Genomic DNA, 16617 nt, shown 5'->3' with positions numbered 1-16617 from the left:
AAGACACAATTTATAAACAAAAATACACACTGCAGTGTAATTTGGACAAAGCAAAGTTACAAAACAAAATCACTCAGGACTTGAATCACAGCATGGTCATATGAAAAAAAAAAAAAAACAAGTGGCCGTTGCAAAGCTCTTAAGCAATGCATCTAGTGGCACGGGAAATGCTCAAAATATAACAGTAAGGGAAAAAAGCAGCAAAACTCGGTTAAAAAACAGGAGTGCAGCTTTATATAAACTAAAAGCAAGACGTGTCTTATTAAATGTACAATTAGGCATTTGTATCATCATATTCTTCCACTGTACTCATTTCTCTCGGACTGGCCTTGTCCCTGGAGATCCACACTGGCACGTGGAATCTGCTACCCTGCTCTCTTCCCTACTGCTCGCCCTTCTGTTGACCTCACTCCCGGATCCTAGGAGAGCACTACCCATTTGCTCTTTCCTGCAGAGTCCTGCTTAGGTTACCAGTGTAGCAAAGCTCGTGACCTGACCTGACCTGTTGCTGGTTTCTTTGTGACCCCTCCCCAACTGCACAAGGCATCTACTGATGCTGCTGTCACCCATCACAGTTCTCCCACGCTCTTCCAGAGAGACCATCTTCTATGTGTGCGTGTTAATTGCCCACTTTTCTTCTGCTGGCTTCCTATGAGTGGCATTAGTCAGAAAAATCATTCAAACTCTTCATCTACCCAGATTAACACTTAATAGGTTCTGATTTATCTTGTCCACTCCTTACTGAAGCGAGATCTCAGTGGACTCAGTGTTTGTTGACAGGGGGACGAGGCCCTTGTCCCTTGCTTCTTTGCTGCCCGTGTCGGGGTGGTCTACCTGTCTCAGAGCACAGTGGTAGCATTGGTTGACTGTGAGTTCCCTGCCAGGCATCCTGTTGAACTGCAGTGGGGTCGCCCTCTGTGGTGTCACGGTTTCTGCCATCACCTTCCAACAGGGACAACAGATTCCATAGGCTTCAAAGTCACCAGGCCTCTTGGTGTCCCTTGTAAACCTCCCCACCCGTGCCCACTGTTATGGGTGGAGTTGTGCCCCCAGAAACTCATGTTGAGGCCAGAATGTGATTCGATTTGAAAATAGGGGGCCGGCGCCGCGGCTCAACAGGCTAATCCTCCGCCTTGCAGCGCCAGCACACCAGGTTCTAGTCCCAGTCGGGGCGCCGGATTCTGTCCCGGTTGCCCCTCTTCCAGGCCAGCTCTCTGCTGTGGCCAGGGAGTGCAGTGGAGGATGGCCCAAGTGCTTGGGCCCTGCACCCCATGGGAGACCAGGATAAGCACCTGGCTCCTGGCTTCAGATCAGCGCGGTGCACCAGCCGTGGCGGCCATTGGAGGGTGCACCAATGGCAAAAGAAGACCTTTCTCTCTGTCTCTCTCTCTCACTGTCCACTCTGCCTGTAAAAATAAAAATAAAAAGAAAAGAAAATAGGGCTGCAGATGTCACTGGTGATGATGAGGTCAGAGCAGAGTATGGTGGATCCTAATCCACTGGGATTGGTGTCTCCATAAAAAGAGGACTCTTGGACACAGACACCCACACAGGGAGAAGGCCATGTGAAGATGAAGGCGGAAATGGGCTGATACCTCAGCAAGGCCAGAAGAGCCAAGGGTCACCAGCATCCAGAAGCTGGAAGGAAATGAAACAGATTCCCCCTTCATAGCCTCGCAAGAAGCTAACCCCACCAGCGTGCGGACCTTGGACTCCCGGCTTCTTCTCGAGATGTAGAAGAATAAATGTCTGTTAACGATGCCACCCAGTCTGTGACACTTCATACAGCTGCCCTCACAACTGGCCCTGTGGGAAGAGCAGACCTTATCACCCAAGGGCTCACCCTTGTCCAGATCCCATTAAGTCACCAACAGAACCAAGCAGTGTTAGAACTGTCCCGGCCGGCACCGCGGCTCACTAGGCTAATCCTCCGCCTGCAGCGTCGGCACTCGAGGTTCTAGTCCCGGTCGGGGCACCAGATTCTGTCCCGGTTGCCCCTCTTCCAGTCCAGCTCTCTGCTGTGGTACGGGAAGGCAATGGAGGATGGTCCAAGTGCTTGGACCCTGCACCCCATGGGAGACCAGGATAAGTACCTGGACCCTGACTTTGGATTGGTGCAGCTCACCAGTCGCAACGCACGGGCTGTGGTGGCCATTTGGGAGATGAACCAACAGAAGGAAGACCTTTCTCTCTGTGTCTCTCTCACTGTCTAACTCTTCCTGTCAAAAAAAAAAAAAAAAAAAAAGAACTGTCCCCCTCTTCCTGGCTGTGCTGTTTCCCTACTTGGTGCATTGACCCTGCACTTGAGGGGCTTCCTGGGACACAAGGCTTTCAGTGCAAAATCCAAGAACATCTTATGCAAACTAGGACAAGCCATTTGCCAACACTCTCCTGGCATTCCCACACCTCCTTATGCATATGTTTTTTAATGTGCTTCTTCATAAACTTCTACTGGGGTGACCTGGACTGATCTGATCCCCACTAGGTCATAAGTTCCTTTATTCAGCACTTCCTATATAGTAGGGGCTTAGGTAATGTTTTTAAGTGAATGAGTGATAAGAAAACTGTCAATGCTCACCCAGGTCATCTATTCATAAGTGCATCTGCCTATTCATTTACTCCACATTCATCCACTGCCTGCTGTGTGTAGGTCAAAAGCATTCATGACCTCCTCAACCAAAGGAACTGTAGGCCTCAAGGTAACACTGCTCTGGAAGCATTCTCTGATGGACCTACTTTGTGTAAATACACACTGAGACTAAACCAGGATGGTTCAGCACACCCAACAAAGGAGTTTTCCAAGGATAAAAACTGGAAATTCAAGTCCTCTGGAAAAATGGGCCTCTCTGAAGTGACTTGGTTATTGCTTCCTTTATTAAGAACATCTTCCTGTCAGCAGCTGGTCTAAATTTTCCCTTTTAGGTGATAGCACAAAAGAAATTAATTTGGAGAATTCTTCCCTGAGAAATGACTGGCTGCATTGTGGAATACCTCTGTGTTAAGTCAGTAGTATCAGTCCAGTTCTCCAAGTTTCTTACAAACAAGGGAAAACCTCCAAAGAAGACTATCATTATGATCAATTCTTTAAAAAGTTTTTTCTGATTTATATGTTACACATGTTTAATCTCTAAAAATAGGAAAATACAAATGATCAGAAACAAAGGTTACAAAAGGACCCATATGCCTATCACTCTTGCAACAGTTAAATGAACATCCTGGTGATATAGAACCTCCTCATAAGAATTAGTCCTATCTATCTGTATCGTACTGTTTGAATAATTCATGTTTTGTTATAAATAATTCTGCAGAGAGTTTATATTAACCAAATATGTTTGTATATCCTTATTTATTTCATTATAATAAATCCTTAAAAATGGGATTCTTGAGGTCAAATCATATTTTGAAATTCTTTAGGCTTAAGTGCTCCATACTTTCCCTAGTCTTTGAAGACAATAAAAATATTTACTAATATCAATCATGTTGTATGGACTTGTATGGCTATTTTGCATTCTTTTCTATTTTCACAATTCATTTGAAAAATAATTTCATTGAAGATCAAGAATTTTTTAGATGGCAAAATGTTTATTTTTAAGGGATTATGGCAATGGTATGGTATCTCAAGTCAGATACAAGAGTTCTTTCTCTCTTTACATTGTTTAGCAAAGAAAGAACTCGAAAACAAACTGGAGATAAGTTGAGCGAGTTAAAAGTACTAACAGTATTTTAGCTGTCTCACCGGAGAGACATTCCAAAATCTTGCAGCATAAGAAATACTTTGAAAGTCAGCCTTAAACTTAATCCCATAGGAGTGGGACTTGGCAAGCAAGTCAGCATCTTTCTGTAACTCTAAGAAGTTCACAGATTCCAGTAAGCTTCCATGCATTTTGCAATCCAGTCTCTACCCCATGAATCTTTCCCTCTTTTGAGTTTATGAAATTTCTAATTTACCTAAAACATCATACAAATCCTCTAACTGCTGTCCGTCCCTCAATCATAAAAGTGTCACTTCGATTTATAGTCTCCAAAAGTCAATAAGGCCTCTTCTCCCCGAGTCAGAGCAGAAAGATCTGGAATCACTTTATGAAATGTACCTAATAATAATACGATAACAACATGCCACGTTATCATAGCTCAAACCAAGCTGAGACAGCCTGGTCAGTCCTTGGCTATCTTTGAAACAAAATCACATTCTTCAGGAAGTGGTGTTGGTAACTCAATAAGCAGCAGCTGTTCCTGGGTCTTTGAAAAAAAAAAAAAAAAGTTTCATGGTTTGACCAGCATTCAGTACCCAGCCTTATGTCCCCTTACAACTGAGGGCCAATGTGAAAAGCTCCACTTTTTATAATGACTGGACTACCTCTGGACAAATAAATACACGTGGAAAAACTGCTTTCAATGTGAGGATCCTGTCTCGACTGAAATGTACTCTGTTCACATCCATTTCTCTGTAATGTTAATTTGCACTTATTACCCAGAAATTCCATACAGATCAAATGATTGCTGCATTCCTTCCAATCGTCATAATGAGTGTGCCATCCTTATACCATTTTAAAAGCTTTCTAAAGACCCTTTTAAAGTGAAAGGTGATATCACTGAATGTAATGTTTATTTACAAAGATAGAATGATCCCAGGCTTCCAGAATGCTCTGTCTAAACAACAACCCAGAATCGGGCACTGCATTTAATAGAAATCTGAGCCCATCAATTTTACATGATCCTACCAAGGAGAGTGTAGAATGCTAATGATGCTAATGAGAATTTGATGTTGACAGAAGATTCATTTATAAATAAAAATGGCCAGGAAGATTATTAAATCAGATGATGTTTTGTCAATTCCCATTCCACATTAGGTCTCACTACCAAGATGACCAACCGCATTTCAATAACAATAATAAATTGCAATTATGATTCTATGTTGTACTTATGTAGCATTTTTCATCGACAGACTTAAAACGATGTGTATGAAATTATGTTCAGACTTCTTGACAGCCTGGGCTTGAAGTATCTACTTCAAGGACTTGCCTACATCAGCACCGCCCTTAGATGATGCTGAAATGACCATAGCCGTATCTGCTCAGCAGTGATGTCTCATGTTGCACCCACGAAGATGACCTGGACAAGAGACTGTTGGAAAGGGCAGAGGTTGGCAGAATGGAGACCTGCTTCTGGTGTGACTCTCTCCTATGCCTAATTTGTCCGAAGGCATCTATGAAGCGAAGAAATGTAGGCTCACACAATGTCATTGCTGAAATGTGTACACTTCCGTCCTTAATTAAGATCAACAGAGGTCTTTCTATGTTTTAGGGGAAAAGACAGAGTAGTTAGCCCTGTTCTTAGTGATAGCTAGCTTTGGGGATAGAAATACAAATGGAATGACAATTCACAGACCTGTGTGCACTGGTCTGTATTCGGACAGTTATGATGGTCACAGACTCTACAGTGGTGTCACGGATTTCTGAATCATGTCAGCCTGCTGTACAATGCAGATTCTGCTGACGTCTGACCCAGTTACTTACATCTCCCCTGCATGGAGGCTTCAAATAGTGGATGAGAGGTGAAGAAATAAAATGATGAGTGAGAGCTTCCCAGGTCAGATTTTGGTAATTTTTTTCCCTTAAGGGAGACAGAGACACCTTGAACAGGCTGACCGGACAGGAAGGAATACTCTGGGAGGAATGGAAATAAAGACACACACGGGGAAACAGTTGAAGAAATGAAGAAAGAGAGCAGATGGACTGAAAGAAGACCTGCTCACTGCTACAGGGGTCTGGAGGCCACCATGTAGAAAGAGGTGGAGCCTGGTTGGTGCCACCCTGGGGAGGCAGAGCTAGGGCCAGTAGGAGGACACTGGCTAGGGCACGTTTCTGAGTCTAGTAACAAAGCAAACGTCATGGCCGTCCATCCGAGTTGCCTTGCCAGGAACAAGAGAGAAGGGACAAGTGCGATCACTATGTACCCATCAATTTCACAGGTATTTCCTAAGCCCCTGCTCCATGTTGGACACTGCACAAGAGGTCAGAAACTCAACAAAGAGGCTAATAGTTTGATGGGAGAGGAAGGTAGGCATCCATGGAGAACTGCAATTCCAGAATATTCTGTGGGGGGCAGTGGGTGGATGGTGGGACTGACCGAGTATAGAATGCAGAGGAGATTCCCTATGGAAGGAACACCAGCAATAGGTTTAGTAGGCCAGGGAAGGGGCAGGGGCCACAGAGATCCAGGGAGGGTGGGAATCCAGAGAGAATTGCAAGGTTCCAGTGTGAGCAAATGTCAGAAACAGGAAGTGTGAAGCAAGCAGAGAGCACTTTGAGCTCAGGTTCAGGAACTGTGTCTTAGGCTCATCGAGAAGCCCTTAAAGGTATTTTTCATTTTGAGAGGTGGAGGCTGGCGAGCTGCTCACATCTGTGCTTTGACAAAGTCACTTTGGCGGCAGAATGGAGGGTAGAGGGGGCGAGGTGGGTGGTCACACAGTGTACCCGAAGAGCGGCAGGGGTCGCAGAGTATACTCCTTGGAGCGGGGGGGTCATGGAGCGTTATTCAGGAAGGAGGTTGCAGAGCACGCTCCTGGTGGGGGGGGGTCGCAGAGGGTGCTCCAGGGGAGGGGGGTTCGCAGAGGGTGCTCCTGGGGAGGGGCTAGGTCGCAGAGGTCACAGGAGGCAGCCCTGAAGTTGCTCAGCACTGGACCAAGCAAGCCAGTGTCTTGAGAAGTCTGCGCTGGGATTCCATGGACTTTGCTGTGTTCACTCACTGATTCAGTCAGCCTTCAATGTGTTAAATGCTAGTCTGAAAGCAGAAATTAGATTTTATGTTGTTATCATCAGAACCCTAACTTAGCACCCTAATATGACTGTTGTGGCTGCCAAAGATATTTCCTTTTGACTTCAGGAACATGATTCTGTGTTTTTGGTTGTGTAAGGGTGATATAATTACTCCATGTAACCACACATTCCATCAGTTATCAAGATAAACATAAGGCATTTATCAAGACAATGTTTATTTATACCAATTATTGTCTTAAATACTTGCATTGCAGCCACAATTCAGAAAATAAATAAATTAACCTGAAAAATTAAGTTGTTGGAAACCCTGGAAAATTTATGAGGAAATAAAATGTTCTCATTTCCACATTTGCATCATTTCTTGTGATAACATATACCTAGCACATTAGTGAACCTTTCACATAGGGAAACATTAAAAATAAATAAGGCTTCTAAATGTTTATGGAACCGAATTTGGAGAAGTAAAGAAGGCATGTCTATAATTCAAAGTGTTTTCTCAAAGTATCCAGAAAACAATGACAGTGCTTCCCTAGGGCTGGTTGTTAAATCAATGTGAGTTAATTTTTTATTCTCTTTTTTTTCTACAAAAGACATATATGCAAAGCTATCGCTGTTTTTTTAAAATTCTGTTTATAGTGGTTTATTTTGTGGTTTAACTTAGTGACTCACAACAAGCGAAGTAAGGGGGAATATTTATATCATACATGCTTATATAAACATGAACACATATATACACATAAGACTTTGTTGGGGGTATAAGGTGGGAGAAAGGACATCAAGAATCCCATCTAGAATCAGAAGAATGACATGTGAACTTTTAAAAGCTAGGGTAGAACAGAGCAATAAATGGCGTCTGGTTTTACATGAGTTCTCCATGGCTTGAGTCCAGTTTGACATCTGATATTTTGATAAGCAAAAACAAACACATAAGCCAACAACAACACAAACACACACCACACACTGTCATGATTCTTCTGTCAGTTGTGCAATGAGGGTTCTAGTACCTAAGGAAAACAGACACATGAGCGTTTGGGCATGTCTCGCCTCCATCCACACTGTGGGAAGAGACAGAAAGAAAACCTGGGAGGGCCCCTGTCTGCAAGGGGAAACTGAGCTCTTCCTTGGAGATCTCCAAATTGGGCACTCGAAGCATTCACTCACACATTCCTCATCCAATCAACAAATATCTCTTAGCACCTCACTGTGCCAGGTGCTGCTTCCATGTCCCGCCATGGGCTTTGCATTGAAGGAGGCTAATGGCACCAAGCCCACTGCACAGGCGGGGACTGAGGAGAATGAAAGGTGGAGGGGCTTTTCCCATGCAGAAGCAACAAAGTCAAAACTGCAGCCTGGTTCCCAGATTTCCCATCTAGATTTCATTGGCTTTGGCTTGGTTAAGAGCCATGATTCTCAACCAGGCCCACTTGGGCCCCATGGGGCCACGGAGTCTCACCCAGTGCACAGAGTTCCCCCACGACAAAGAATGGTCAGGGCCCAAGTGTCAGTGTTGCTGTTCAGAGGGGCCTCTGAGAAACCTGCCTGGATGACGCAGAATTTATTTTTGCCTATCAAGATAATAGGAAAAGGTTTTGAAAAACAAAAGGTGAATCTCTTCTAAACAGAGAATGACAAGCCCACTTGATCCTCTCCTCCATGATTCTAAATCTCAGGTCTCTTTTGACAGAGGAGATGCTTACTTCGCAAACATCATTTATTTTTAATTCTACTATGTGGGTATCTGTTGCAGCCACAAGCAGTGGCACTGTCACCTGTCTGGGATGGCCTCTGTGTATGTGATGACAGAAGGCACAGAACAGCTTCTCACGGTCCAGTTGGGTCCTCGCTCCATCTGTGGCTTCTCCAGTGAACTGCAGCCCTCATTTCCTGACGTGCACTCACACTGTATTAGGAAGAACCTGTAGCTCCAGAATAGTGGATCTGGAGCAAAAATCAACATCCTTGGAGTCAAGTAACCTCTCTCTCTCTCCCTCCGTGAGAAGTTTGTGTGTGCAGAGCAAGTGGGAGACTCTAGCCATGCCCAAGAAGATGTCCCCAGACTGGGGAAAATTCACTGTCTTTCTAGCACGTCTTTTGCTGCCAAATGTTTTCATCCCAACAGCCCTGGAGATAAACTGAGGCAAGACTTTACTGAACTGTACAAGAGGTACAGCGCTTAGACATGATGGCAGAATGGCCTATGTCTGCAGATATCAGATTGTCAATGTCCAGTCACCTCATTACATCATAAGTATAAACTCTGCCAAAGGATGGTTTTAAGTATCTTTTCTAGGGGGACAGCGCTATGGCTCACTTGGTTAATCTGCTGTCTGCGGTGCTGGCATCCCACATGGGCACTGGGTTCTAGTCTCAGTTGCTCCTCTTCCAGTCCAGCTCTCTGCTGTGACCCGGGAAGGCAGTGGAGGATGGCCCAAGTGCTTGGGCCCCTGCACCCGCATGGGAGACCAGGAGAAAGCACCTGGCTCTTGGCTTCGGATCGGCTTAGCTCCGGCTGTAGCAGCCATTTAGGGGGTGAACCAATAGAAAGAAGACCTTTCTGTCTCTCTCACTGTCTAACTCTACCTGTCAAAAAAAATATCTTCTCTACCCAATGTTGACGAGGTGTCATAGGGGTGCTTTTGCTATAAACATCCCTCATTTAAGTCCATCCTCCACTGCATCATTTTAGGTTATTCTTTCGTGCAAATCCTGGCCAAGAACAATTGGCCTATCAATAATCACAACGGCAAGGAAGAACGTAAACAAGGACAACTGGATTGCTTTCAAGGCATTCGGTCCAGTCTCCCTTAACAAAATGGAAAGCCTTAGTCATCTTGGGCCTCAAGAATTCATCTCAGTACTTCCACCAACACTGGACTCTATGTTCTTCAGAATCTAATGGAGTCTGAGAAGTAGATTTACATGGGACAGACGATGAGTGCGTTGGTTCCTAACCTCATTCTCCCCCAGGGGCATGGATGTGTGTATCTTTCCTTCTGAAGGTTGGGGACTTATGTGTGAGCACAGACAGATTTCAAGTGTTTCAAGTGACACTGCTCTGGGAAACTGACAGTGGTGTGGAGGGCTGAGCCAGATGTTTGAGATGAGTACAAGTGACAGAACAACAGAGGGTGAAAGTGTAGCCAAGACGAATTGGTTTACACTAAAGTAGCTCGTATTTAGGTACCATCCGTCACTCCCACGGTGGGATTCAAAGAGAAACAACTGGAGCTTGGACCAAATCCTGAGAGCCCGGAAGGAGAGGTGGAGCTCTGGGCTCATGCCATCCAGGGAGGGAGCGCTGGCATCTACCGGAAACAGCCAAAGGCCCCAGGAAGTTCAGGGCTGGCTCCAAGCCCTTTATAACTAAAGGTTTATCTAGACTTAGAAAGAAGATGATGTTATGGGATTTCAGAAATAACAGTGGTATCGTATGGAATTTAATCCCCCAAGCATTCACTGTGTACTCACAAGTCTCTCTTGAGCACCAGCTAGTGTTAGTTGAGTACCTACAAGCATTTATTGAGCACCCAAAACTTCCTGCAAACCATTCTACGTATTGAGGACACAAAGGTGAAAATGCTCAACCCCTGTGGCCTCTCCCAGGAGCCTACATCCCACTGGGGACCCCCAGGTGTCAATACTGCATTACAGGGTGCTGCTGGGAGTCACAGCAAAGACTTAGGCAGAAAGACGCAGCACAAACAAGGACCTTTGAACTCAACCAAAAAGAAGTGAGGTCTGCGTTCTCTGGGGCAATGACAGGTGACATGTGTAGGCTGGCTGGGATGAGCAGAGATAAGATGGTATAAAGACCAGAGTCAATTTTTCAATAATTAACAGAGGACCCTCCAGGAAGAACGTTGTGCAACGTATAGCACGAATGAACTCAAATGCTGCCTCTAAGGAACTTTTATTTCTAAAAGCATGTATGTTTTTTAACTCCTTGAGGTCAGCAGCATGTGGAATGTACACTAATTGCCCTTCTGCAGAATTTACTGCCTTTAATCCTCTACTCCTCCTGTGGATGAGCAGAAATCTCCTAAATGATAAAACAGTGACCCCAACAGATGTTTAGCTTAATGATATCCAGAAGCATAAGAGGAAACATCATGAACACAGAAAGGAAAAAAGTGAAATCTCACCATTAAAAATTAAAAAGACACTTAAAATGTAGTGACTTTCTGTTTATTGTCTGATCACAAACCAGCATTTTACAAAGTGATACTGTCTAACCCTAGAAAGACTGGCTAACCTAAACACTAATATGTGGCAAATTGGACTCTGTATTTCCACAGCTGGACTCCAAAGGAAAAGTAACAAAACCTGTATGCCCAAAGATGTTCACTTCAGCATTATTTACACTAACAAAAATATAGAAGCAAACTGAAATTCCAAAATTCATGGGAGAATTAAATCATGCTACATTTTTGCATGGACTATAGCATCATAACGAATACCAACACTTTCATAACAAGAAGTTACAAAACTTCTTGCCACATGGAAACATTTTCAACAAAATGACTCCATAGAAGGGTAAGAAAATGGCACACATACTAAGATTTCGACCGCATAAAAACTTATTTATATATACAAGAGTCAGAAAAGAGCACACAAAAATATTAGCTAATATTCTATAAATGATTTTTGGTTATCTTGAGTACTCAGACTTTCTCTTACTAATATTTCAACAGTGCTAATAAAATGGTAGACTTTTGATCATTTAAGAATGCAGCTTACTTAGCACCTCTTAAAAAGTATTGCGCATTCGCAGACCAGCATTTTAAGGTTAAAAAAAATGGGTAAGAACATAAAATTAAGAAAACAAAATCCATTCTGGGGGAGAAAGATCCATTGAAATTCTGCCCTGAGTGATCTGTGAACTGCCATTACAGTAGCTCACCTTATTTTCAGTTTTAGCACAGTGGAGAAATGTGGCCACCCAAATTATCCGTGGAGTTTGCATCTGGAACTCAAAGCTCTTTGTTAGTGAAATAAAACCATCAAGAGGTGAAGTTGTGCTGAGGATTGATTCCATAGATTAGAACATTTCCACTAAACTGTTTGGCCTGTGAGGTGTCTAAGTAGATTAATTGAAGTAGAAATGCATTATTTATTATTTAACACTTAGTGAAAGCAGTCAGTGAGCCAGGTTTAATAATGATTTCTTTTAGACACTCCCCATGAATAAGAATCAGGTAGACATGATGCAATCATTATTTGAGAAGTTTATCTAGTTGCAAAATCCTAAGTTTTTGTAAAGAGGCAGTTAGCATGATGATATTCCCTCTTGGACATTGGAGAAGACGCGTCCTTTTGTTCGACATGGAAGCTCTAAGAATTAGACTTGTTTGGACAAGGAGAGGAGAGGATTCTATCCTTTTCCAGTCAGGGCCATGCATCTGATTCCTGCAGATAAATCCAAGACACAAGTGGCAGGAACACACAAACTTATCTCAACACCCCTAGTGGTGACTGGTAACTATTTTATTCATTCATTCATTCATTTATTAATAAGACAGAGAGATCTCCCAACCACTGATTCACTCTTCAAATGCCCACAACAGCCAAGGGTGGGTCAGGCTGAAGCCAAGGAGCTCAACTGAGGTCTTCCATGTGGGTGGAAGGACCTGACTCCTTGAGCCATCACCTGCAGTCTCCCAAGGTGTGCATTAGGAGGAGGCTGGAATCAGAAGTGGAGGCAACACTAGAACTCGGCACCCTGACACGGGATGTGGGCATGGCAAGCCACATCTTAACCACCACACAAAACAGGTTTCTGTACTAATTGTTCTAGAATTAGCAGAAGACTTGCTTTCCTATTACAGGTGCTGAATTGCTGGAAACTAAAGTTTACAACATCTGACCCATCCCTAGCCATGTCAGGTAAAGCTAATCTTCTTCCTGGTCAGGATCCTTGTTTCCGTGGTGCCTCCTGACCCCACGGGGAGGCGGGCTCTACCTGTTGCCTGAGTTATATCATCTTTCAGGAGTTACTTAGCTTCCTGTAGACCAACCTAAGAGTCTTCTTTTCTTAACAGATGCCATCTTTGACCGGAGAACCACAGACCTGTGGCTTCTTTCTGGCTTGGAGGGATTGAGTAGAGGATGCAAATGATTGGCCCTCCCCCTCGCTTTCACCTTCAAGGATGACCACATCATTTGCTGACATAGTAGGAAGTCTGAAGCTTCCAGTTACATGATGTGGGGCAAAGTACTTAACCTTTCTGCTGTTCGCCCTCTTTATTACAAGTGACATCTGTGACAGAGAAGTGCTACTGGGATTAAAGGCAGAAGACAAGGCAAGTGCATTCTCTCATGGCAGATACACAATTAGCGCCCAATGTAAGTTGGGAACTCTCTCTCTCTCTCCCTCCCTTCCTCCCTCCCTCCCTTCTTCCTTCCCTCTTTCTCTCTCTAACTCTGCCTATCAAATCAATAAATCTTAAAAAAAAAAAAAACAAGGAAAACTAGAGGCACAATGTACTACAGATTTCTAGGAGGCATTCAACCTACAAAATTGAAACTTCACCTATTGCACAGCAACTCTGTGTTTCTGCCTCCCTGGAGTCCCTGGAACCACAACTCAACTCCCTGCTTCTGTACGTTTGACTTTTTTTAAATGCCTCATGCAATACTCATCTGTCATTCCTGGCTTGTTTCACTTAGCAAAATGCGCTCCAGGTTCATCCATGCTTCAGCATATTTCAGGATGTCCTTCTTCTTTCAGGCCAAATAATATTCCTGTACCACGTTTTCTTTATCCATTCACCCATCAGTGGGTGTTTAGAGTGTTGTCACTTCTGGGCTCATGTGACTGGTGCTGTAACGCATGTGGGAGTGCAAATGTCTCTTCTAGATTCTGATTTCAACTCTTTTGCATAAACCCAGAAGTGGGATTGCCAGATCATATAGCAGCTCCATTTTCATTTTTTTTTATTCCTTACAGACATCTCCAATGCTGGTTTCTAATTTCAAATTTCTTCACTCATAGCATAGATTTTAGCAGCTACCCTCTCCCAATGCCAGCCAAATTTCTGTTGTTTTTCTAACAGTTTCTACGTGTTTTGTTGACAAACATCCTTTTTCTTTGTTGATGGCTGGAGTTGAAATTACTATGTAACCACCAACAGTGGCAACAAGGGGAAAGACAGCTGACCTCCAAATGGTTAACCCCGAACGTGAGTGGGAGCAAGAAAGAAAGAATTGTTTCACAGAGCACAGTTTATAAACAATAGATTTCCAAACAGACCAGAACAACAAGAAAGTCAAGTTTGGAATTCCCATGATTTCAATGTTTATTTACTTTACTGTTTTGGTTGTATTATTATATAAGTGACAAGTAGTCTATTTTTATGTACATAGATTCAATGTTTAACTTTTATCAAAATTCAGATTTGTTCTTTAATCAAGTCATAAGATTTAGCACAGTGTAACAAATACAAGGGCATTTCAAAGATTTCTGAGAAAAAAAAAAACAAAATTAAAATTAAGCTAATTTTGGTGTAAAAACAAATTGTGAAATCCATGCATAGCTTTTTCATAAAGCACATTTTCCAAGAACTTTTTGAATATCTCTCCTGTACATCCCTAATAGGCACATTGAAGCTGAATGTTTGCAGGAATATTTGCTTATGATTACAATCAGTGGCTTAAACTATTCAACTTCCAAAGACAAGAGATTTAAAATGTAACTCTATCATGCCATATAAGCCTTCATGTGAAATGCACTCATTAATCATTCAAAAGCCTTTCTGTGACATGATTTAATAATTTGTTCTTAAGGCGTTCCTCTGTACAATACATTTTCTGTTCCTACTTCTTGGCGGCTTCAAATTGGACTCAACAGCTATCAGCATTTCAGTTGCTCCTTCTTACCTATGGAGGAAACATTCCAAGACTCCCATGGAGGCCCAAAGCTATGATTTGTACCAAGCCCTGTATGTATTTACTGCATTTTTTCCTATAATGTAATCTATGATAAAGCTTCACTTATAAGCGAGGTACAGTATGGGATTAAGAGCAATAACTAATAGTAAAATAGATTAATGAAATATAGATATAATACAAAATATATGAAATTTATAATATACATGAAATATATTAAATATATAAAATATATGAAAATATAAAATATGGATATAATATAAAATAGAATAATTAAATAGAATGAAAACAATATATTGCAGCAAAAGTTATGTGATTGTGGTCTTCTCTTAGCGTCAAGACTAATAAGAATATTTTTGTTTAGAAACAGAAAGCAAAACCTTGGGTAAGAGCGGACTACTGTGTATTTGCAGTTGGGAAGGGGTCCATCCTGACTTAACATTCAGTGCAAACAGATGCAGACCACTTCCTACAGAGTAATGGCAAGAGAGTGGGCCTGGGAAAGCAGTCCCACCGCCCAGTTCCAGCTCTGCTCCCTCTCCCCAGCCCACTGTGTCATCTCTGCTGGTGGATCACCACGCATTCCTCCCTGGAGCCGCAGTGCCCAGCCAAAAGGATCTCTGTGCGTCCTCCTCACACCAACATTCTGCTATTTCAAGTCTTTCTCACTTCCTTGGACTTTCCTATGTAAGGAAGCTTGCAATTCTTACACCTCTGGTGACTGATGCCAATAAAAAAAATCTATAATCTTTGACAATGATTTTTTTTTGTTTTTTTATCATGCATAAAACCACTTAGGTTCAGAAAGGAAGCATTTGTAAGTCATTTTGTGGTGGGTCGGTGAAAATATTTGAATAGGACTCAATGTGAAACACGGGGTTTGTCACATAAATTAGGGACTCCTATCCCTAATCAGTGAATTTTCTTCTATCGCAAAACACAGTCAATATCAAAAGGTGATCAGCTTATAGAACTTTTATTAAACACTTTTCCCATAGGCTGTTGCAACTCGTGCACTTAAAACTCTAAATGCTGTGTTCTCACTCACGTCCCCTGGGTATGCATTGGGAGGTCTCTGAAGGTCAGGTGGCAATTACAGCTTTTGGAAGATCTGTTCCCGGAAGTAAATGATGGCAGGGCAGTGGAATGATGAGGAAGATGAGGGAAAAACAGCAGCCACAAAAACAAAAGGTCAGAATGTTTACTGTGCTTTTGTTAAATTTAAGGAAGTCTTGCAACTCTTTCAGAAGACCAGATTTGCTGAAAGTAGTAAGTATCTTAAATGGTCTGCTTTCTATGCTTAAAGAATAAAGGAATGGGCTGGCGCCACAGCTCAATAGGCTAATCCTCCGCCTGTAGCGCCAGCACACCGAGTTCTAGTCTTGGTCGGGGTGCTAGATTCTGTCCCGGTTGCCCCTCTTCCAGGCCAGCTCTCTGCTGTGGCCAGGGAGTGCAGTGGAGGATGGCCCAAGTGCTTGGGCCCTGCACCCCATGGGAGACCAGGATAAGTACCTGGCTCCTGGCTTTGGATCAGTGCAATGCGCTGGCCGCAGCGTGCCAGCCACGGCAGCCATTGGAGGGTGAACCAACGGCAAAAGGAAGACCTTTCTCTCTGTCTCTCTCTCTCTTTCTCTCACTGTCCACTCTGCCTGTCCAAAAAAAAAAAAAAAAAAAAAAAAAAGAATAAAGGAATGAAAACATATCTAATTCTCCAGCAGTAGGAACGAATTCTTGGAATTTCTGGGGTTGAAGGTGGTATATTAATAGCTCCATTAAGATGATATTATGGGACCAACTTGTCTAAGCACAAAAGTATTATAGTGCAGAGACTTGATTCCTAAGAACCCCTAGATGTTGCACTCAAAAGAGTGTTGTGTTTTTTTTTTTTTTTTAAACCAATGACTATGTTGTATCAATGTCTTATTTTACTGTCTTCCCTGGCGGGGGTGAGGGA

This window comes from Oryctolagus cuniculus, chromosome 4 (genome assembly GCF_964237555.1).
Source record: "Oryctolagus cuniculus chromosome 4, mOryCun1.1, whole genome shotgun sequence".
Taxonomy (NCBI): domain Eukaryota; kingdom Metazoa; phylum Chordata; class Mammalia; order Lagomorpha; family Leporidae; genus Oryctolagus; species Oryctolagus cuniculus.
The sequence above is the reverse complement of the archived record's forward strand: the minus strand, read 5'-3'. Positions refer to the sequence as shown.